General features: G+C 33.7%; 1 long non-coding RNA gene across 1 annotated transcript; it reads right to left on the bottom strand.

Annotated features, from left to right (window-relative positions):
• Positions 1-9,357: 9,357 nt before the first annotated feature.
• On the bottom strand, positions 9,358-15,986 carry LOC141677155 (uncharacterized). The gene is made up of 3 exons (XR_012557355.1): positions 15,783-15,986; positions 11,953-12,110; positions 9,358-9,453 (listed from the first exon to the last, which is right to left on the bottom strand). It is a non-coding gene; the product is annotated as an uncharacterized LOC141677155 (long non-coding RNA).
• Positions 15,987-23,979: the final 7,993 nt, after the last annotated feature.

The following is a 23,979-nucleotide window of genomic DNA, read 5'->3' as shown; positions in this document are numbered from 1 at the left end:
ATCACATCGGAATAATATAATAAATATGACCCCTTGCATGCAACTAGATTGATCACAGGTTACAGTATGGAACAGGCACTAATACAAACCAACTGTTATTACAAACCATAAGTCTAATTAGTTTTACAACTTATTCAAATTTTATTACAAACCTCTAGACTAGTTAAGCGTCCCAAACTGTCTACCCTGAGAACACACCAAACTATCTACATGCACACAACCTCTGGTCAGACCTGGAACTTAAGCTTGCCCTGGCCCAGTTGAAAGAATCAGGATATGAAACAAGTATGAGCGAAAGAAATGCTCAGCAAGCAGTAAATAGCTTATGATTTTGAACAACAACAACAATATATCTGATGAACAAAACCAAACCACAATACCTGAACAATATCAAAACTGATATATATTTGATAATAAACAACATTTGAAATATATTTTGTTTTGGTATTGGAATCCTCGAACGACGGTGTGTTGCCGCCGGTGATCAGCCGCAGAGCAACACCGGTATGCCGAAGCATATCCAACTAAACAAAAGGTACCCAAGGCACATATCGGCCTAGCAAGGTGTTATATCCTGTATAACACATAGCTCACGTTGGACCGCCGCCACGATCTCTTACGCAACCATCCAACCCATAAAAAAACAATTTTCCGTCAAATGAGTCGAATCAAATGACATCCTTAACCACATAACTCCCCATTTCTCATGGTCCGTAGTTATTTCAACAACCAATGGTGAAATAACCAGAATAATTAGTTATTCGCTAATCTCAATTCAAAGCTCCACTATATAGAAATTGTAGCAAAATGTAAAAACATTTAACTATTCTGAACTTAGAATAGTAGAGAAATTGAAAGAATAAACTTCAGAGTTAATATCACTTGAATGATAAGTGAAGATATAAATACTTGCATAATATGATTCAAAATAAACGTCACTTGAACGATAAGTGAAGTTAGGGTACTTTCCTGGTATGCTCGATAATCTCTTACTATAACTCTGCTTATAGCTGTTGGCTACTATCTCCGTCTAACACTTGACCACACTCCTTGCTACTTGATTCTATAAACAAAAGGACTATCTTAATTGACAGAACCAAACTCAATCGACGTAACTATACGTCTTGACATCTACCCGATCGTTTTATAATTAGTATGACATTTTAAAACAATAAACAAATAGCATACATATCACGTAACACATAATTATGGCATTCGTATAACACGTAATCACATATTTCATGTAACACATAAGTCATACCATTAAAAGATATGTCTCAGTGCGTTCAGAATGAAAATCAGGTCAATAATAATATTTACCGATCAGATACCGAGTCAAACTGATACACAAATAATTTGACATTGCACTGCAAAAGAAATTAGGACTCAAAAGTATTTTTATTGAAAGTGTAATATTTTTCTGAGTCTGTACGCGTTCGTTTCGTATTAAACGGATGAACGGTTGAATTATTATAAATAAAATAAGAAATAAATGGAAATAAATGAATTACTAATAATATTAATTGATTTTAAATACCAAAATATAATTTTTAAAAGATTAAAAATAATTTTTACGAATTATTTGAATTAATTATAAATTATTTACATTTATTTAACTATTTATAAATGAAATTAATTGATTAAATGATTTTAATCAATTAATTAAATTCATAAATAATTTACTAAAATGAATTATAAATAATTAAATCAAATTAGATTTTTTAAAATAATATAAGGAAATAATTTTAGGAATTTAAAATAATTAAGAAAATAATTTTTAGAATCTAAAATAATTATTAAATGATTTTTAGAAATAAATAAAATGATTTTTAGAAAATAGGAAAAGGATTTTTAAAATATTTTTAAAATTAAAATTGGGGAAACAAAAAATGGGGATTGGGGTTTGAGTTTCAGGGATCAAACCCGGGTTGGAATTAAAACCAACCGGGTCGGGTTAGGGGACAGCCGGGTCTCACCAAGAACTGGCCGGACGAATTGCAGAAATCGGTGACAATTCCGGCCAGTCTCCGACGTCTGCCCAAAACACACAGAACGGTCCTGTTTTCGACGCCTAATGATTCTAAATCAATCCTACTACCTACTACCTGTCTATCAACTCAACAACCGTAACCAGACTCGGCAACGATTTCTCCGATGAGTTCTAACAAAATCCGGCCACCATCCGGTGACCTTCGCCGATACAGAAAACGGAAACCAAATTCAAAGATCTTTATATCAAAATAAAGCCTGAATAACACGCAATCTCATACGATCAATCATAACATCAAACCATAACCCAATAATTCAGAAAATCGAAATAAAAATCCACAATTTTTAAGAGCTTGACTTATCAATTTTTAGACTAAAACAACAATAAAAACGATCATAATCATAATCGATTGTAAACAACGTGTTAGAACTGATTATAACATCAATAACCACTGAAAATCACTACAACTCAGAAACCCAAATTCAGGAACGAGAACCCTAAAAAAATCGATTTCAAAATTACCAATTGTTTGGTGTTTTTGTTGAAATTAGATAGTAGTCGTCGAGAGCTTTGATTCCACTACTCGAACTGCTAAAACAGAAATCAAAATCACCTCCAAAATTGGGATTCAATTCCCCAACTTAAGAACACCCCTTGTTCTTCAATTTCCAATTTTTTTTTCTAATTTTTGTTAATTAAAATGAATAAAATAATTTATTGCAGCTATTTATATACGTACATAAATTAATACCCTAAAATAAATTAAGGGTGTTTTTATCCCTAAATTACAATAAATAGGCCCCAAAATAATAATTACGGGGAATAATTTTAAAAGCGATAAAATATAAAATTAATGTCAAAATTTCCCAAAAATTGCGAATAATTCGAAAATGCAAAGATATTGGCTATTTGAAATACGAAAATTTTTATAAAAATAAAAACACAGATTTTGTGGGGTTTGCCGTACCTGTGGGGTCCCCGTTCGTTGATTTTTTGAAAAACATAAACGATCCCTAAATTACCAGAAAAATCTGAAAACACCTAAAATACATTCAAACGTGCATGAATTGAAATAAAACAGGTATCTTAATAAAGACGCTAATAAAGACGCTAATAAATACGCGTCCCGATTGCAGATAGATTTATATAATTGCAGTTTTAAACGTATATTAATCAATCGAAAAGAAATTATGGCACGCCCAAAAACACACATAACAGCTACAACATCTAATATCATGGAAATAATCACTTTAAAATTATAACACATAATATTTATTTATTTAACATATAATATTCACATAATTTTCCCGGATATTACATCCTTCCCCCCTTAATAGGATTCTGTCCTCAGAATCAGCCTAGGAAAACAAATGAGGATACTTGGATCGCATTTCGCTTTCCAACTCCCAGGTCGACTCTTCAACCTAGGGATTCCTCCACAAGACTTGCACTAGAGATACAGACTTATTCCTAAGCACTCTTTCTTTCTTATCTAAAATCTGCACTGGTTGCTCGATAAAAGATAAATCTGGCTGAATCTCGATTGGCCCATATTCTATCACATGATTCGAATCAGGCAAATAACGCTTCAATATCGACACGTGGAACACGTTGTGAATATGCTGCATGTGACGTGGTAACGCTAATTCGTAAGCAACCTTTCCCACACGCTTCAAAATCTCAAAAGGGGCAACATAACGCGGACTTAGCTTTCCTGTCTTTCTGAATCTCGATAAACCCTTCCAAGGTGAAATCTTCAATAGCACTGCTTCACCAACTTCAAATTCCATATCCTTTCTGGTAGGATCAGCATATCTGCATTGACGATCTTGAGCTGCCATTAATCTTTTTTGAATAAGTTCTATTTTGTCCTTTGTCTACTAGATCAATTCTGGACCCAAAATCTTTCTCTCACCAACCTCATCCCAACATATTGGAGATCTGCATCTTCTCCCGTACAAAGCTTCGTAAGGCGGCATTCCAATACTGGCATGATAACTGTTGTTGTAGGTGAACTCAACCAATGGCAAATGTTCGTCCCAACTCCCTTCAAAATCTAGTGCACATACCCTTAGCATATCTTCAATAGTCTGAATCGTCCTTTCACTTTGACCGTCTGTCTGTAGATGATACGCAGTACTCATGTTCAGCTTCGTTCCGAGATAATCTTGAAAATTTCTCCAAAATCTTGAATTAAATCGAGGATCTCTGTCTGAAACTATGGATACTGGAACTCCATATCGAGTCACAGTTTCCTTCAGATATAACCGAACCAATTTATCCATTGAGAAGCTTTTATTGATCGGAAAAAAATGCGCTGACTTTGTCAATCTGTCGATTATAACCCAAATAGCATCATGATTTGCCCTGGTCCTCGGTAATCCAACCATAAAATACATCGCGATATGTTCCCACTTCCACTCTGGAATGTCCAATAGTTGTATCAGTCCACTGAGCCTTTGATGTTCAGCTTTGACTCGCTGGCATGTGTAACACTTACTTACCCATTCTGCAATTTCCTTCTTCATACTTGGCCACCAAAAGTTTTCTCTTAAGTCTCTGTACATCTTCGTACTTCCGGGATGAATTGAATATCTGGAGTTGTGAGTGTCTCAAAGAAAGTCATCTTTTAGCTCGGCTACATTGGGTATCCATATTCTAGAAGAAAATCTTAATATTCCTTTATCATCCTTTTGACTCCCTATCTCTTCTCCTGTCAAACTGTCTCATTCATGGTTCATTACTTCTTCCTGACATCTTCTTATCTTCTCTAATAGTTCTGGTTGAAAAGACATTGCACACAATACCTCTGTAGACATACTTGGGATACTGACCTCTATTTCCAGCTTCTCAAATTCCTTGATCAATTCCTCGGATGAAGTTATCATGTTTAACCTTTCTTTTTTTCTCAGAGTGTCGGCCACCACATTTGTTTTGCCTGGATAATAGTTGATAGTACAGTCGTAGTCCTTGATTAGTTCTAGCCATCTTCGTTGTCTCATGTTTAATTCCTTCTGGGTGAAAATATACTTCAAACTCTTGTGGTCCGTGTAGATCTTGCACTTTTCCCCGTAAAGATAATGCCTCTAAATATTCAATGCAAACACTATAGCTGCTAATTCAAGATCATGAGTTGGATACTTTTCTTCATGTGGTTTCAACTGTCTTGAAGCGTAGGCTATCACCTTGTCATGCTGCATCAAAACACATCTCAATCCTTTGTATGACGCGTCACTGTAGATCACAAAATTTCCTTGTTCATCTGGTAAGACTAGCACTGGAGAAGATACTAATCTATTCTTTAATTCCTGAAAACTCTCCTCGCACTTCTCGTCCCATTCAAATTTCTGGATCTTCCTGGTGAGCTTTGTCAACGACGTAGCTATCTTTGCAAAATCTTGTACGAATCTTCTGTAGTAACCTGCCAATCCCATGAAACTTCTTACTTCCGTTGGTGTTTTTGGCCTCTCCCAGTTGATTATGGCTTCAATCTTTGCTGGATCCACCTCCACTCCTTTATTTCTAATCACGTGCCCAAGAAATCGTACTTCTTTTAACCAAAATTCACACTTGGAATACTTTGCGTACAATTTCTCATGTCGCAGTATCTCAAGAACTATCCTCAAGTGCTCTGCATGCTCTTCTTCTGTTTTAGAATAGATCAAGATGTCGTCTATGAACACGATCATGAATTTATCCAAATACTTCTTGAATACTCGATTCATCACATCCATGAAAGCTGCTGGTACGTTGGTTAATCCAAATGCCGTCACTAGAAACTCATAATGCCTATATCTGGTTCTGAATGCGGTCTTCGGAATATCTTCTGGCTTGATCTTCAGTTGATGATATCCAGACCTTAAATCTATCTTAGAAAACCATACAGCGCCTCTCAATTGGTCAAACAAATCATCGATCCTCAGCAACGGGTACTTGTTCTTAATAGTCAGCTTATTCAGTTCTCGATAGTCAATACGCAGTCCCATACTCCCGTCCTTCTTCTTGACAAACAGTACTGGTGCACCCCACGGGGATACACTGGGTCTTATAACTCCTTTCTTCAAAAGATCTTGTAACTGAGTTGCCAACTATTTCATCTCCACTGGTGCTATCTGGTACGGAGGTTTAGAAACTGGTTCTTTTCCGGGTGCTAGATCAATCGCAAACTCAATTTCTCTATCGGGAGGTAATCCTGGTAGATCGTCTGGAAATACATCTGGAAATCATTGACGACTGAAATTGCTTCTAGTGCTGGAACTTCTTTGCTAGTGTCTATCACATGGGCCAAATACGCCTCGCAATTCTGACGCAATAACTTCTTCACTTGAGCTATCGTTAAGAACTTCTTCTCTTGCTTATTTCCTCGAAATATTATCTTCTTTTTACTATCCAAGGTCTGAAGTCTTACTTTCCTATTCTTATAATCAATCTGAGCGTTATTTTCTGACAACCAATCCATTCCTAAGATAACATCAAATTCTCCCAACTTAAAAGGTATTAAGTTAGCAAAGAAATGATGTCCTCCTATCTCAATATCACACATCGGGCACACTCGGTCGACAGAAACTTGATTCTTATTAGCTAACTCTATCATTAATGCTTGTTCTAACAATTTAACTTCGTAATGCAGCTTATCGACAAAACTTTGAGAAATAAATGATCTTGTAGCTCCAGAATCAAATGAAACTTTAGCATCTACGGAGTTGACTGGAAGCGTACCTGCAACCACGTCTGAACTCTGGACAGCATCCTTCATAGTCATGTTGAATGTCCTGGCCTTTGGCTGGTCCTTTGCTGGTGGTCCTTCAATCCTTTCCACATTAGATGTTGGTTCAGTTGTCTGGCAGTCCCTGGAAATATGCCCCATCTTTCCACACTTAAAACACACTGTCCCTGATTTCCGGGCTGTAGTCTGACTTCGACACTCATTAGCATAGTGTCCCTTCTGATTGCACTTGTAACACAACACATTAGCCTTACAAATCCCAAAGTGCCTTCTACCACAAAACTTGTAATCTGACGCTGGTGGATGATTCGGCCTCTGCTGATTTGAATTCTGAAAATGGTTCCCATTCCCTGGATGTGGTTTCTTGAATCCCACACTCTTGTTATCCTGAAACTCTGGCCTTTTATTGAAACGGCCCTGGAAGTTACCTTGTTGATGGCCTCCTCCTGAGGTTTCTATTTTCCTTTTCTTCCCATCCTTTCCTTTCTGATACATATCACTCTTACTTTCAATCACCATCGCTTTCTGCACCACTGCCACATATGAAGTCAATTCAAACATGGCCACCCTATTTTGAATCCAAAATCTCAATCCATGTTCAAACCTTTTTGCTTTCTTTTCATATGTGTCAACCTGGTCTGGCACGAACCTTGCTAACTCAGTAAACTTAGCCTCGTACTCAGCTACAGTAAGATCACCCTGGATCAGGTTCAAGAATTTGATCTCCATTTGGTTCTTCATATACCTCGGGAAATACTTCTCCAGGAACAGTTCGGTAAACCTTTCTCAAGTTATAAACTCACCTCCTTCCAATGCTCGCGTGGATTCCCACCAATAGTTCGCCTCACCCTTCAGAAAGTAGCTTGCAAACTTGGTTTTCTGATCAGTTCCTACTCCAACTAATTCAAAAGCCTTTTTCATTTCCTTGAGCCATGCATTGGCTTCCACGGGATCAACACTTCCCTTGAACTCAGGTGGCTTCACAGCTTGAAACTTCTTAAAAGTCACTACATGTGGTGCTGCGGCTTGCTGCTGCTGTTGTTGTTGCTGCTGCGTAAGATGTAACATCTGTTGTTGCATCAGTCCCAACATCTGGACAATCGCTGGACATGTCCGACCCTCTCCTGAATTATTCCTTCTCTTTGGTGCCATTATTCTGATAAGAAACAAGCAACATATATAATAATCTGTCAAGCATTATGTCAAATATGTAGCAATTCTTTAGCATATCAAAATTCTCAAACATTATCTTTTCTCAAAATATCATAAACTTCCTACCATATTAACACAAGCGACATGATTATCACATAATCCTACTTATTATCTTGAGAATAACAACACAAAGAAAAATAGACAAATAATTATCCAAACCTTTTAAATCCTTGCTTAAAATCTTAAATAAACCAACAAACAGTGGATACGGTTGCAACACAACCTCCCAAACTCTTTTCCAACACTTCTTACCATTCTCAAAACCAACACAATAACAAAACAATGGCACAAAAGCCAAGAGCTAAACATAAAATAAAGAACCTGAACAACTTAACTATAACCCAGCCCAATAACCTAAATTTAATCCTATAACAGCTAACCTACACGCGCCTATCTTATGTGATCTTCCTATAACTCACCTATGACAATCCTAAGCCTGTTTCAGTGACGCCCTCCAAACCCGGGGTCTAGATTTGGGGGTCACTAGCCAATAAACTATAATAAAATAATCACAGCGAAATAATTTAATAAATATAACCCCTTGCATGCAACTGGATCGATCACAGGTTATAGTATGGAACAGGCACTAATAAAAACCAACTGTTATTACAAACCATAAGTCTAATTAGTTTTACAACTTATTCAAATTTTATTACAAATCTCTAGACTAGTTAAGCGTCCCAAACTGTCTACCTGGAGAACACACCAAACTATCTACATGCACACAACCTCTGGCCAGACCTAGAACTTAAGCATGCCCTGGCCTAGCTGAAAGAATCAAGATATGAAACAAGTATGAGCGAAGAAATGCTCAGCAAGCAGTAAATATTTTATGATTTTGAACAACTAAAACAATATATCTGATGAACAAAACCAAACCACAATACCTGAACAATATCAAAACTGATATATATTTGATAATAAACAACATTTGTAATATATTTTGTTTTGGGATTGGAATCCTCGAACAACGGTGTGTTGCCGCCGGTGATCAGCCGCGGAGCAACACCAGTATGCCGAAGCATATCCAACTAAACAAAAGGTACCCAAGGCACATATCGGCCTAGCAAGGTGTTATATTCTGTATAATACATAGCTCACATTGGACCGCCCCCACGGCCTCTTACGCAACCATCCAACCCATAAAAAAACAATTTTCCGTCAAATGAGTCGAATCAAATGACATCCTTAACCACATAACTCCCCATTTCTCATGGTCCGGAGTTATCTTAATTCAAAGCTTCACTGTATAGAGTAAATTGTAGCAAAATGTAAAAACATTTAATTATTCTGAACTTAGAATAATAGAGAAATTGAAAGAATGAACTTCAGAGTCAATATCACCTGAATGATAAGTGAAGATATAAATACTTGCATAATATGATTTGAAATAAACATCACTTGAACGATAAGTGAAGTTAGGATACTTGCCTGGTATGCTCGATAATCTCTTACTATAACTCTGCTTATAGTTGCTGGCTACTATCTCCATCTAACACTTGACCACACTCCTTGCTACTTGATTCTATAAACAAAAGGACTATCTTAATTGACAGAACCAAACTCGATCGACATAACTATACGTCTTGACATCTGCCCGATCGTTTTATAACTAGAATGGCATTTTAAAACTGTAAACAAATAGCATACATATCACGTAAAATATAATCATGGCATTCGTATAACACGTAATCATATATTTCATGTAACACATAAGTCAGACCATTAAAAGATATGTCTCAATGCGTTCAGAATTAAAATCAGGTCAATAATAATATTTACCGATCAGATACCGACTCAAACTGATACACAAATCAATTGTCATTGCACTACAAAAGAAATTAGGACTCAAAAGTATTTTTATTGAAAGCGCAATATTTTTCTGAGTCTGTACGCGTTCGTTTCGTATTAAACGGACGAATGGTTTAATTATTATGAATAAAATAAGAAATAAATGGAAATAAATCAATTAGTAATAATATTAATTGATTTTTAAATACTAGGATATAATTTTTAAAAATTTAAAAAATAATTTTTAGGAATTATTTGAATTAATTATAAATAATTTACATTTATTTACCTATTTATAAATGAAATTAATTGATTAAATGATTTTAATCAATTAATTAAATTCATAAATAATTAACTAAAATGAATTATAATAATTAAATCAAATTAGATTTTTTGAAAATAATAAAAGGAAATAATTTTAGGAATTTAAAATAATTAAGAAAATAATTTTTAGAATCTAAAATAATTATTAAATGATTTTTAGAAATAAATTAAATGATTTTTAGAAAATAGGAAAAGGATTTTTAAAATGTTTTTAAAATTAAAAATTGGGGAAACAGAAAATGGGGATTGGGGTTAGGGTTTCATGGATCAAACTCAGGTTGGAATTAAAACCAGCCGGGTCGGGTTAGGAAACGGTCTGGTCTCGCCCAGAACTGGCCGGACGAATTGCAGAAACCAGTGACCGGCGACAATTCCGGCTAGTCTCCGACGTCTGCCCAAAACACACAAAACGGTCTTGTTTTTGATGCCCAACGATTCTAAATCAATCCTACTACATGTCTATCAACTCAGCAATCGTAACCAGACTAGGCAACGATTTTTCCGGCGAGTTATAACAAAATTCGGCCACCATCCGGTGACTTTCGCCGATACAGAAAACGGAAACCAAATTCAAAGATCTTTAAATAAATAAAAAAGCCTGAACAACACTCAATCTCATACGATCAATCATAACATCAAAACCATAAGCCAATAATTCAGAAAATCGAAATAAAAATCCACAATTTTTAAGAGCTCGACTTATCAATTTTTAGACTAAAACAACAATAAAAATGATCATAATCGATTGTGAACATCGTGTTAGAAATGATTATAACATCAATAACCACTGAAAATCACTACAAAACAGAAACCCAAATTCGGGAACAAGAACCCTAAAAAAATCGATTTCAAAATTACCAACTATTTGGTGTTTTTGTTGATAAAATTAGATAGTAGTCGTCGAGAGCTTTGATTCCACTACTCGAACTGCTAAAACAGAAATCAAAATCACTTCCAAAATTGGGATTCAATTCCCCAGCTCAAGAAGACCCCCTGTTCTTCAAATTCCAATTTTTTTTCTAATTTTTGTTAATTAAAATGAATAAAATAATTTATTGCAGCTATTTATATACGTACATAAATTAATACCCCAAATAAATTAAGGGTGCTTTTATCTCTAAATTACAATAAATAGGCCCCAAAATAATAATTACGGGGAATAATTTTAAAAGCGATAAAATATAAAATTAATGTCAAAATTTCCCAAAAATTGCGAATAATTCGAAAATGCAAAGATATTGGCTATTTGAAATATGAATTTTTTTATAAAAATAAAAACACGGATTTTGTGGGGTTTGTCATCCCGGTGGGGTCCCGGTTCGTTGATTTTTTAAAAACATAAACGATCCCTAAATTACTAGAAAAACCCGAAAACACCTAAAATACATTCAAACGCGCATAAATTGAAATAAAACAGGTATCTTAATAAAGACGCTTATAAATACGCGTCCCGATTGCAGAATGATTTATATAATTGCAATTTTAAACGTATATTAATTAATCGGAAAAAAAATTCTAGCACACCCAAAAACACACATAATAGCTACAACATCTAATATCATGGTAATACTCACTTTAAATTTATAACACATAATATTTATTTATTTAACATATAATATTCACATAATTTTCCCGGATATTACATATAATCACTAATACACTCTATTTCTATTTCAGAGCGAAGTATCAGATTATACATTTTGGAAAGCTAATACATTCTAATAAACTCCACATTTCTAAACAACCTATCACAAATACAAAATATCTAAATCCACAATAATGATACTCAATATGTTTTACTCATTCAGTTACCACAAGAGATTCAGTTGGATTGGTTTGATACCGGAACTTAATACAACAATTTGATGTGTGTGTGAAAGTAGAATTATCATAGATTAAGAATGTATACCTGTCATACCTTAGCAGACTGAGACTTGATGATTTTGACATAATGCTTCCATAAGCTGAGCTTGATCAGTTTTGAGCTTTAAAATGAACTTTCATGGAATGCATTGTACTGGACTTTGTCAAGTGCTATATTGGTAGATTCTCAGAGATGTACACTTCCTGCAAATCAGTTTGACACATAAAACAATTTCCAGCAATTTACATAATTGTTAGCTGTATTGTATAAAGCACTGGAGTATTCAGCAAGAACAGAAATGTTCTTTTCAATTAATGTGGTTTACTGGTTGAATATAGGTGATAATTATATATCAGATCTAAATCCTGCACAAGTGGATTTCACAAACTCATATCTTTATACCAGAAAACATAGAAATGTTGAAAGTCAGATTTGACTTTGATCCTACATAGAATGGTTAGTGAATTTAAGAGTAAACTTGTAGTATAATGATGATAGGGTATGCAACACCAGAAGTAACAGAATGTAGAGTATATTACATATAGCAAAAGTGTTCATATCAATCAGTGTGATTCACTGATTAAATAGAACAAAGTTCTACACCCGTGTTAAGAGATTACAAAGCCTAAAGAGTGCATACACTCCATCAAATCCAAACAAAATTAAACAACAATTTAAGATTACAAACCAACAACCAACACAAAGTCTGTTAAGTTACAAATACATCAGATAATAGCAAAATAGGTACATAACAACAAGTACCAGCACAATATCATATAGCAGACTTCATCACATAGCAGAATCAGGCAAGTTAACCAATCACATTTCCAGCAGCATCACAAACATGGATTAAATCAGGAAGATTATCAATCAATTGACCTCTAGCTCCCACACCTATTTCTTCTAACTCATGAATTATTGTAGTGTTCTCACTCAAAGGAACTTGATATGAATTGACAATTTCTTGGTCAGACATGCAATTTGTTCCTAGTGTAGATGCAGCTAGGTTTTCCAAATATGCAATCCTATGTTTACAAGATGCAGTGATGCCTTCTAGCTCTCCTACCTTTTCCTTAACCTTATCATTTTCAATTTTTACTCTCTTAAGTTCCATTTTTAGTTCATTAAACATGGCCTTGACAGACTCAAATTTAGAGAGAAAGACATCTTCCTCTCTTATGAACTGAGGAATGACAACAGGAGTGACCTCTTGAGGTTCACAATGCATCAGGGGCACTTGTGGCCTAAAATGGTCATTGGTGATTTGTGAATCAGCCAGATTTGCAAAGATTTCAGGCATTGTAATGTTGCAAATTGCAAAGAGAGAAGTAATTAACATACCATATGACATATAATCAACAAGATGAGCATTTATGATGTTCAATAGAATGACATAGGAAATACTGAAATTGATTTTGTTATTAGAAAGCATATGCATGATTTTCATATCAAAGAAGTCAAAATATTTGCTCTCATTAGGCTTAGGCATAACATTAATAATGAGAGCAAGGTGTTGGAATGTACTAGTAAAATGTTTAAAGTGAATACCACAGTTGACATCACAGAGACCATCAGGCACATCAGACTTACAAAACATTCCTACCATAAGTTCAAATTCATACTTATTAAACACAAACAGAGAAAATATTCCTCACATGGCAACTCACATAGATGAAGAGGTAAATGCAGTGCTCTTTTTATGCTCTTGTTATCTACACAGATAACTTTCCTATTCACTGTAGTAGTGAAATGCAAGATGCCCTCTACCCCTTTAATTATGTTCATGTTGTAATAAAATTCCCCCATGAGATGAGTGAAATACTGTTTTCCTAGATTGTACATTAAATCATCCCATTTATCCCTTTTAATGATGAAATCCACTTCACCTTTAACATCCACACAAGTGCCAGGTTGGACATTTTTTATGAGTTCAATTAACTTTTTGGAGTTTGATGGGTTAGATAGTTTTGGTGGTGGAGGTTTTGGTTTGTTCATGTTTGGGCTAGGGTTTGGTTCTTGTCTGAGATTGGCTTTCTGGTATAGACTTTTGGTTGGAAAGGGTTAGTTGGTCTAGGGTTAGGGGAATGAGGATTCTGAAATTTTTTGCTTTGGTAGAACGGAATGGTGTGATTTTTGTATCCTTTTCTGAGTTGTCTAGGTGGAAAAATTCTTTTGTGATAGTGTTTGGGATGTGAAGATTGAACAGTTTTCAAGGCTGATGTTTTGTGATGGTGAAACTGATTTTTCTCCATATCTTCAAGAAGACATGGATTTTCAATCAGTGGTCTGGGCTTGGGGTAATAGGGATTGGCATTTGGGTTCATGTTGCAAGTGAAGTGGAGTAATGCAAATAGACTAGTAGAGATTGGAGTCAACAAGACATTTCTTATCCAGATTTAATGTATTCAGCTTAAGACAACAATCAGGATAACTTGCACATGTGTTAATATATTTGGAATATAGGAAGAGCTTTTATTAACACAAATTAGGGCACAAACTCATACAGACTTATTACTTTAATAATGTCTCAGTAATCTTAGATCAATTAGGTAGATTTTGAACAGACTCATGCCAAACAGTCAAGAAATTATCAAAAACAATCACAGTTAACATGTAAATAGTTCAGTTTAAACAAGTAGACAAGAAAATCAAGTGGTAGCATATTCAGGGTCCCGTTCTCACAGATTTTATCACTAAAGAAATAACAGACCAGGTTCAAGTTTAATCTTGATTATACATTTTGTACTTGACAGAGAATGAGAACAAGAATTTGTTTTCTTTTTAAAAGAAAGTACTAGTAGTGAACTGTTAAGACAGAAATGTAATAAATCAACCAAGACAGATCACAAACACATATAATTGTTGTTCTGCAAAGATTAATCAGGTAATCAGATCACATATACATATGATTATTATTTTGCAAAGCTTAATCAGATAATCAGATCATAAATACATATACCTATGTTAAAAATATCAATTCCACAACATTCTTTAACACACCTAGATAATTTAAAAGATAAGATTTCATGAAGTACACAGAATCATCAAGGGACATAAAATCAAATCAACCAGGACATTGACTTTCTTGGACTTAGCATATCAACACTCAGCTGTTATCAGCAAAACTTATACCAAAACTCCATAATTAATCAAGCAAATTTTCAGAGTCCTCATTTTGAACAGATAATATCACAGAGATCTTAATTCAAATAAACAATATCATAGATTTTAAATTCAGCCAAGCATGTTCTGTTGATTACAAGAGTACTAACAAATTTCAACTTAAACTTTAGTAACTTAGTTTTTTTAACACATTAACTTATTAAGCTTATAACGTATAATTAATAATCATATTCATAACCCAATTAAGCTTCAAGTAGTGAGAATAATTATTCTAAATTTACCAAGTTATGATCATACTCGAATTATTACTTTAAGCAACCATAGAGATACAATCCAGATTAATCAATAAAACTTGCATTTGATAACTTTAAACTATAATAATTATCAAGTAAATATCATAATCAATTCGCTTTAAGTAATCGTTCGAAGATACAATCCATATTGATCAACATAGGTTCTTTGACTGGACTTTATACCCAACAAATAATCACAAATCACAGTCACAAACTCTACATCAATAATCCGAAACTTTATACTTTTAATTTGATCAAACACAGAGTAGTATCAAATCACAACTTCATCAAAAACCATATCACAGAACATCCATATCACGATTAAGATACGATTTATTCAAATAATGTTCGATTCAATCTCAGTCGAATTCCCTTAACCACAAATTCAATCAAATGAGACTGAAATAAACAAAAAAATCTCACCTAAGCCTATATTTTGGCCTGACTAATAGGTCTTACCTGGTTGACTCAGTCGCGGACTGAGTCAACTTCTGATTCACCTTTCTCCGCCACATGCAGCCATCGTCTCTCCTTTTCCGAGAAGATATTCCATTAACCAGTTTTCTCCTGTCATTAAACTCAAAAAAACGTTGGGGTTTTTCAAATCAATCAAAGATATGAACATAAAAGTATTAAAATTATCTAATCTAATGTTCGATTCGATGATTCTCGTTCGATTTATATGCAAATCGTCGATTTCTATCACCGAAAATCAATTTGATTTTAACTAATCCCAAAACTAATTCATAGAATCTATCAGAGATTCAATGAATAAATATAAGTATATAAGCATAGCTTTGTATGAATGAGTCGAGTTTTATAGGAAAAGAAGAGTTTTTGATCGGAAAAGAAATTAGGGTTTCAAGTTTGAGAGAGAGAGTCAATGAGAGCGGCGAGAGAGAGAGAGACAAATATATTAAGGTTTGTACTGTAGAAACAGTGTTTAGAATATATATTTTAGGATTTGAATGGCTAGAATTTATTTGATCTATGAATAAATGGCCAGGATTGTAGGGTTTGTGGTTTGGGCTAAAAAATAAACATGGGCTGGGTTTTTGACTGGGTTGAAATAGATATATCTTTATAAATTGAAAATATATGGGACTGATATATTTATTTGATTTGGGCTGGTTAATAAAGAACCAATTTATAAAAAGTAATTTTTTTATAAAACTATTTTTCAAAAAATAGTCGGATTATTTTATCCTTATATATATTTTGTAAATTTGTTTTGCAAGAAATATTCATATATTGCAGAAATTATTTATATATATATATAATATCTATTTTGGAAATATAAAAATAACATACATTTATATATATCTATAAGTGGATATAAATAAATATATATATATGCTTATTTAATACTAAAATAGGTATATACATTTATATTAAAGTGATTTTTATAAATCTCATGAAATAATAATTATTAACTCGATTAAGTTTATTTTCTCGGTTAATCTGGGCTATTTAAGTTATCTTAACCCGATCAATATATTTTTTTATTGATGAATCTGAGTTTTAGACAAACTTAATAACTTGATCGGGAAAATATCCTTATTGTTGAGATTTCTTTATAACTCTCTTTTTATAAACCATTATTTCACAGAGTCCAGCATTCCTAAATCCAAACGGAGTTTAGCGAATCTTTTGGAATTTAATGGCTTTGTGAATATGTCAGGGATATTGATCTCAGTATCAATATGAGTCATTTTTATATCGCCTTTATTGACATGATCACGTAAAAAATGATGTCTCACATCTATATGTTTAGATCTTGAATGTAAGTCGGGATTTTTCGTATTATCATATAAGATTGAGATCACATCAAATTTTATATTATAGTCAGCTAGTGTTTGCTTCATCCACAGTATTTGAGCACAACACTTTGCAGCTGCTATATATTCAGCCTCAGTTGTTTAGATGGATACATAATTTTGTTTCTTTGAAAACCAAGGAACTAAACATCCACTGAGAAACTGAAAAGTACCACTAGTACTTTTCCTGTCGACTAAATGCCCGGCATAGTCCGAATCAGAAAAAACATACTAAGTCAAATGGTATTCCTTTTGGATACCAAAGACCAACATCAGTGGTTCTTTTAACATATCTCAATATCCTTTTTACCGCGGATAAATGAGATTCTTTTGGTGCTACTTGAAACCTAACACACTTAAAAACACTATATTGAATATCGGGACGACTTGCAGTTATATAGAGCAAGCTACCGATCATTCCTCAATATTTCTTTGTGTCTACGGGAACTCCTTTCGGATCTTCCATTAATTTATCAGATGTAGACATATGAGTAGAGATGGGTTTGGCATTATCCATTTTGAATTTTTTCAACATCTCTTTACAATACTTGGATTGAGAGATATGGATGCCTTAATCAGATTGCCTTATTTGCAATCCCAATAAGAAGTTTAATTCTCCCATCATACTCATCTCAAATTATTTACTCATATTTTCAGAGAATTCTTTACATAGTGCATCATTTGTTGAGCCAAACATGATGTCATCTACGTATATTTGTACGAACAATATATCGTCTTTTTCTTGCCTCGTAAATGAAGTTTTATCGGCCGTTCCCATCTTAAATTTATTGTCTAGTAGGAACTTGCTCAACCTTTCATACCATGCTCTTGGGGCTTGTTTTAAGCCATATAGAGCTTTATATAATATATAGACATAGTCGGGATGTGTTGCATCTTCAAACCCGGGAGGTTGTTTCACATATACTTCCTCTTCCAAAATCCCGTTTAAGAATGCAGATTTCACATCCATTTGATAGACTTTGAAATTTTTATGACAAGCATAAGGTAATAGCATTCAAATTGATTCAATTCTTGCTACCGGGGCATATGTTTCATCAAAGTCTATGCCTTCCATTTGGGTATATCCTTGTGCAACTAATCTTGCTTTATTTCAAACTACCATTCCATTTTCGTCTAATTTATTTCGAAATACCCATTTTGTACCAATTATGGAAGTATCATGAGGCTTAGGGACAAGTTCCCACACTTTACTACGAGTAAATTGGAGCAATTCATCTTGCATAGCAGAAATCCAATCCTCGTCTAATAAAGCCTCTTTCACGGTCTTAGGTTCTATTTGAGATAGAAAGCTAAGATGATTCACAACATTTTGAACTTGTGACCACGTTTGAACTCCCTTCTTTAAGTCTCCAAGCACATTATCTAGTGGATGACTTTTTATAGTGGGAATTATTTTAGGAAGTTCACCTTCCTTTTCGTCCAATTCTAATAGATTTTTATATACGGGAGTCCCGAGATCCATATTTTCGAATTGTCGAATAACCTTTTCAATATCATCTTGTTCAACATTTTCTTATTCAACAAGATCTTTATATTTCGCCGGTGGTTTACTTTCATCAAAAGCAAAATTCATAGATTCTTCCACCACAAGCGATTTGAGGTTAAACACTCGATAAACTTTACTATTTTTCGAGTTTCCAAGAAATATACCTTCATTTGATTTAGGATCAAACTTTGTAAGGTACTCTTTTGAATTTAATATGAAGCACTTGCTTCCAAATACTCGAAACTAGCTTAGTTTCGAAGTTTTTCCAAAATATAACTCGTAAGGAGTCTTTTGTTTTATAGGTCGTAGCAAAACCCGATTAAGAATATGGCAAGCGGTTGACATAGCCTCGGCCAAAAAATATTTAGGTCGACGATATTCATTTAGCATTGTGCTAGCCATTTCTTGGATTGTTTTATTTTCCGTTCAACTACTCCGTTGGATTGAGGAGTGTATGAAGCGGAAAAATTATGTGTGATGCCATGTTCATCACAAAAGTTGGTGAAACTTGAATTCTCAAATTCTTTACCACGATCAGTCCTTATATAGACTATGGTTTTATTTTGTTGATTTTGAATCCTTTTACATAAAGATGAGAAAGATTCAAAAGCATCACTTTTGGCTTTGAGAAATCCAGTCCATGTAAATCGTGAATAATCATCCACAACTACCAACGTATATGAGCAACCTCCGAGACTTTGTATTGGAACCGAACCAATAAGATCCATATGTAGTAGCTCGAGAGGTCTCGAGGTAGATACCATAAACTTTACTTTGTGAGAAGCTCTAATTTGTTTACCAACTTCGTAAGCTTCACAAGTATGATCTTTATGATAGTTTAGTTTTGGTATATCTCGGACATGGTCTTTAGTTGATATATTCTTTATCAACTTCATGTTGGCATATCCTAATCTTCGATGCCATAGCCATGGAACATCATTTATAATGATTAGGCACACGTTCACTTGCTTGCTCATGTCAAATGTATAAACATTTTTATTTCTAGGGCAAGTGAGAACCAACTTTCCAAATTTATCTAATATAGAACAATGAGTAGTGTAGAAAATTACCGTGTAATCATTGTCGCATAATTGACTAATTGAGAGAAGATTGTACCTTAACCCGATGACCAATTGAACGTCGGAAATTTTAACTTTCTCATTTCTGATATCTCTGATGCCGACAATGTTTTATTTAATACTATCACCAAATGTTACGCTCCCCGCGGTAATCTTTTTAATGTTGTTCAAGAGTAACTTATTACCGTGGATTCTTATATTCCATATTTTTGTGAGGCACGCGTTTATCATCTTTCTTGTATGATTCCTTGTGAATCCATACATGCTTCCCCTTAATTTCACCATTCTTGAATTTGCAATATTGAATGGTATGTCCCATTTTATTTCAATAAGAACATTTATAAGATGGTGATTCGGGTGACGTCTTTATTGATGATACAAATCTCCTAGTATTTCCTTTAGAAGGAGAATTCTTATTATATCCTAAACCTTCATGATTATATGAGGTTTTTGTATGCACCATTTGATCCAACATCTTATTGCCTTTTGTATCTTTGAATGACTTTTTCAAGATATTCATTTTCTTTCTTTAAGGCATCAATCTTGTTGTTAAGGATTCTTTCTTGATCCTTAACTTGAGCTATGTGTTTATTATTTTCTTCTTTTAACCTTAGAGCTTCACCTTTAAGCTCATTAGTTTCTAATAGCTCATTTTCTTTATCAAGATTATTTTTATAAGATATTTATATATCTTGAACATTTGATTCATTTAGAATCTTTAAGTTCAATAGATCAACGTGAAGTTTACAAATATTATCATTCAATTGTATCTTTTCACGTTCCATCTCTTCGACTTTGAGAATTAATGTTATATTCTTTATTTCATGATTGAGTATATTTTTTTGAAGTTTATTTACCTCAATCTTGATGATATGGTTTTGATCTTTTAGAGATGTAATCTCATTCTCATCTTGGACTTTTAAGTCCATCATCCGAGTATATTCTTTATCTTAAGTATGATGAATTTCCTCAATTTTCATCTTCTCAAACCATAACAAATGAAACCTTTGTTCAACATCTTTATATTTATTCTTATAACTTACTACAAGTTCAATTAAATCATGCTTATTCATATCTACGAGAGATAAATTAGATTCATCTAATAAAGATTTAATTGAGACATAGTTAGATGTTACCTCTTGATTTGAAGAGGAGATTTTCGTTGAGGTAGTTTCATCTCCGAGAGCCATTAAGCATATATTGACCACTTCTTCACTAGCTTCCGGAGCTTCTTCATCTTCACTTAGATCCCAACCATTCTCGGCCACGAGACTTCTTCCCTTTGAAAGTTTAGGACATTCTCTTTTATAATGACCGGGTTGTTTACAGTCAAAATACATATCTTATGTTTCTTCCGGAGATGGATCTTTAGGTTTTGGAGGAGTGTAAATAGGATGGTTTATAGAGGCATTGGCATTACTATAGGTATTTATATTTTGATTGCCTTTGCCTTTATTGTATCTTGTTGACGGATAATTACTCTTATAATTGGAAGAATAATTTTACGTGTAATTTGGCCTTCCATTAGAGTTAAAAATTCTTTATTGATTATTTGATTTTAGGAAGTCTTTTCCGTATCTTTGAGCTTTGCTTTGAAGCACACGACGAAATTGTCTCGTGAGTATAGAAATTTCACTCTCATCGAGATTTTGGAGTTCCTCATTTAACTCCTTGTCATTTTCATCTTCATCAATTAATATGGCCTTTAGAGCCATATTTTTCTTTTTATCCTCCACTTTTGGAGCAAACTTTTCCAGAATATTATCTTCTTCGTAAGCACGAAGATTTCCGAATAGGTTATCAATCTTATACTCATTTAAGTTGTGCGTCTCTTTTATAGTAGTGACTTTAACCTTCCAACTAGGAGGTAGAGATTTGAGCACTCTTCTATTCTTTTCATTTTGAGTATAATTCTTTCCAAGTTGAGATAACACATTGATAATACAAGTAAATCTTGTTTCCATATCGATGATATATTCTCCTTCTTGGAGTTTAAAGTTCTCGTATTCTTGGGTCAATGTATCCTTCCGAGAATCTTTTATATCAGTGGTTCCTTCATAGGTTACCACTAATTTGTTCCATATTTCTTGTGCCGACTTGCAATTATTTACTCTTTTATATTCTTTTTCTGCAAGTGCACTTATGAGAACCATTTCCGCCTTTGCGGCTATATTCATTGTGGCTTCCTCGTCTAAGTTGTATTCACTAACCTTCTTTTCGACGATGATGTCATCGATAGTTTTGGTAGGAATGCGAACACCGTCTTCGATAGCCATCCAAACTTTGACTCCTTGAGATCTAGCATATATGCGAAATCTCATTTTCCATGTTGCAAAGTTGGTGCCATCAAATAGAGGAGGTCGTGAGCTAGATAGTCCTTCTCCACATGCAACGGGATTAATATACGCCATTCCGGATCACTTTTTGTTGTACCTGTAAATCTGCAAATCACTTAACAAACACGTTAAAAAGCACTGCTCTGATACCAATTGTAAGGTCCCGTAAAAGGGCTATTTTAAGCTAGAAGGGGGGTTAAATAGCTTAATTACCAATTTAAAAATTGTTATGGGGTTTTAAAATAATTATCCCTTTTTAAATCTTTACCGAGTGGTTATGCAGCTTATATGTGCGGAAAAATAAAGCAAGGAAAGAAAATACCACACGGTGAAAATTAAAGAGCGTGAAAGTAATTGGCTAACTCGTGAACTTGTGTCAAATTTAAATCTCACTCTTGGAGATTAAGTACTTATCTTTATAGATCTTCTTGATGAAATGATTTTTTTGAAGATCAAGTACTTATTCGAATTCCGTGTTCGAATCTTAGTTCTCTTTTACCTTGAGAACTTTATTTATAAGAGATCTTTTATTAGAGCTTAATATGAAGTAGAGAAGTTAAGTACAAAGCTCAAATAAAAAGAACTCAAATAAGAAGTTAAAAGTTACCACTTTTGAAGAACGGTCGGAAAAGTTCACCGGAAAAATTCGCCGGAGGTTCGGCCGGATTTTGGCACTTTGGTCGAACTTGGGCAGCCCTTCGGGAGGCCAAAAAGTGGTAGGGTATGAGCTCACTTGGTGGGATAAAGTTTGGTTGGGTGAAGCTAAGCTTGGGTTTCAAAAACCTTGTATATATGTAAGTATATAGAAGAGAGAGAAGGTTTTTGACAAGAAGTGTGTGTATAGAATTTGAAAAAGATGAAGAGAAACATTTCTTGAAAAAATCTTAGCAACTTTGTGGCTCTCTAGCTTAAAGAAAATGGGTTGGGGTGGGGGTTTATATATTGGAGAAGTTGGGTGGATTGAATGGTGGAGATTTGAGGAAAATGGATGGTGGATGATGTATGTCACTTGGATTGATGACATGGAAAGTAAAGTGTGTTTATTTGCAACTTGACATAAACTTTATGGGTTCAAAATCTTAGCTGAGATATTTGAATAAATAGATATTTTTCTTTTCTTTTAATCATTGTTTAGTCACTTAATTAAGGATTAAACACCATTAATTATGACCACCTTAAAAACTCCTAAATAAATATCATAAAAAATATGATAAATACTTAAATAATATAAAATGATGTCCTGCAAGTTTTTGTCAACTTTAGTCAATGGTAACTAGGTCAAACGTGGTCAACTGTGGGACCAACTGCTTTGAATTTTGTGCCCGGACAAAAATTCTCTGAAAGCTACGAAATTTTTACCATACTTAGAAAATACTATTTAAATGATCCATACCAAATTTCAAGTCATTATAGCATGTGGAAGTATTTTATCTAAAAATAAAATTGTTCTGTTAGTCTTTCTTCCGAGTGAAAATATCATTGGTCTTGAAATAAAGGAGATGGATCTTTTGACCAAAGTTTTGACTTGTATAAATACTTAAAATATATTTCCTAACATATAAAATATATTTGGTTGATATGAAATGTGTTTTAGTATTTTTGATTAATTTTCTTCGAGAAATGCTGATTTTACGAACCGAGAGAAAATTACTGTAAGAATACATAAATGAGTTGCAGAACTGGATATTAATATTCTAACCATAGATATTAATAAACTTTAAATAAAAAATCTTTTGATATATGTAGAGATATATTTTGGAGTGAGGAGTTAAATATTTTTGATATAGCACGAGTCTTCTAAAGAATATTTCTGATATATTCCTTATTCGAGCTTGTTGCCATATTCCTGTTGCAATACTGATCTAAGAAATATCATATCTTGATGTCTCTTCTTTGATCATATTGCCTTAGAGATAT

The sequence above is a fragment of the Apium graveolens genome, chromosome 8, assembly GCF_009905375.1.
Source record: "Apium graveolens cultivar Ventura chromosome 8, ASM990537v1, whole genome shotgun sequence".
NCBI lineage: Eukaryota > Viridiplantae > Streptophyta > Magnoliopsida > Apiales > Apiaceae > Apium > Apium graveolens.
This window is presented reverse-complemented; position numbering and strand designations above follow the sequence as displayed.